The sequence below is a fragment of the Panthera onca genome, chromosome D1, assembly GCF_046562875.1.
Source record: "Panthera onca isolate mPanOnc1 chromosome D1, mPanOnc1 haplotype 2, whole genome shotgun sequence".
NCBI classification, from domain to species: domain Eukaryota; kingdom Metazoa; phylum Chordata; class Mammalia; order Carnivora; family Felidae; genus Panthera; species Panthera onca.
In genome coordinates, this window is record NC_138348.1 from 28,010,173 (window position 1) to 28,011,885 (window position 1,713).

The 1,713-nt window shown below is 39.9% G+C and overlaps 1 pseudogene; it reads right to left on the reverse strand.

Annotated features, from left to right (window-relative positions):
- Positions 1-201: 201 nt before the first annotated feature.
- On the reverse strand, positions 202-778 carry LOC144613091 (protein BEX1-like; annotated as a pseudogene).
- Between the last annotated feature and the right edge of the window lie 935 nt (positions 779-1,713).

Below are 1,713 nucleotides of genomic sequence, written 5' to 3' on the forward strand. Positions count from 1 at the left end.
GATGTCCTTTTCTTTCCTCCTTTCTTTCTTTCTTTGTTTCTTCCTTTCTTTCTTGGCTTTTTAAACTGCTTTATTAACTTCACAATATATAATGAGCATTTTGCCATGCAATAGGGTAAAACTCCCCCGCTGACAGAATCTTACAGATTGGGTCAAAATACAACATTCATTTAGAAGTTGGTAATAGGAGACCCACAATGTTTACAACAAAGGTATACGGAGAACATGTAAGTTTAGGAAGCAGGTGTGTGTTATCATTAACTTCAGGGAAAACATCAGGATTGGAGGCATAAGGCAAAACTCATCATGATGGTCACGGTGCGGAGGATCAGGGCTAACTACCTGCAGACTATGACTGAATTGCTTTTCCCTCAGCTTTTCCATCAGCTCTCTCACCTTCCCAATCCTTCCCATCTTGTCTTCTTTCATCCTTGCCTGTGGCTCTGCAAGCCTCTGAATCATGTCCCACCTATACTGAAGGATGGGCTGACTAAACACGGAAGAGCCTATGATTTACTCTGGACACACAATATTCACCAGCTTCCAAAGGGAGGCTTAAGGGCTCTCCTTTATTAGCAACTTGCTCCTTTTCATTTTTTTTTTTTTAATCATTTTCCTGGCTGTCATTTTCCATGTTGAAATTTTTGACTGTTTGTGCCTCTTTGGATGCCATTGCTCCCAGGCCTAGCCTTGCAGTCTCTTGCTCCCGATTCTTGCCCAAAGTGCGCCCCTACAACAGACCAGGGCACCTGCTCCCCCTTCGCCTCCTACTCTTTGGGGCTGCCCCTGACCTGCCCTGCTCGGAGACTTCCGTCTCCTTAAATCATAACTTTGGGTGGAATTTTATCAAATAATTTTTTTAAATATTTATTTTTGAGAGTGAGAGACAGAGCGCAAGTGGGGGAGTGGCAGAGAGAGATGGAGACACAAAATCCGAAGCAGGCTCCAGGCTCTGAGCTGTACCCGCAGATCAGGAGGCAGGACTTGAACTTACTAGCTGTGAGATCATGACCTGAGCCAAAGTCAGCCACTTAACCGACTGAACCACCCAGATGCTCCAAGAATTACTTTCTAGTTGCAAGAATATAACAGAATCGGTCTGTCTCCACCCTAATCCAGTATTAAGTTTTATGTTACTTAATGGGCAGTGACCACACCTTTACAGGAAACTTACGGGATGACATCATGAGGAAACAATGAGACAAATCCATAAGGTGGAACATGCATTCTAAAAGACAACTAACTGGCTTGGTCAGTCTCTTCAACACATCAGTGTTGTGAAAAAAGCAACTGTCTTAGATTAAAAGAGATATAAGAAACAGAAAAACCAAACATAATGTGTGGTCCTGGATTGGCTCTTGATTTAAGTACACCAGATGTGAAGAAAATTTGGGGACAATTGGAAAATTTGAATATGTACTATATATTAGATAATATTAAAGAATGTTAATCTAATTAGGTATGATAGTATTATGTTGGCTAAGCAGAAAATATTCTTCATTCTTGAAAGATGCAAAGCACAGCATTCAGAAGCAAAATGTCATATTGTCATTAATTTATTTTAGACTACTCTTTCATTAAAATTTATTTTTGAAAATGGAATTTGTATTTGGGAGAAGATAAAATTGGATCTATTCTGTGTAATATACGCCAGATTAAACTCTAAATGGATCATAAATCCAAACGTAGGCTTACCAGTTAAAATGTACAGTT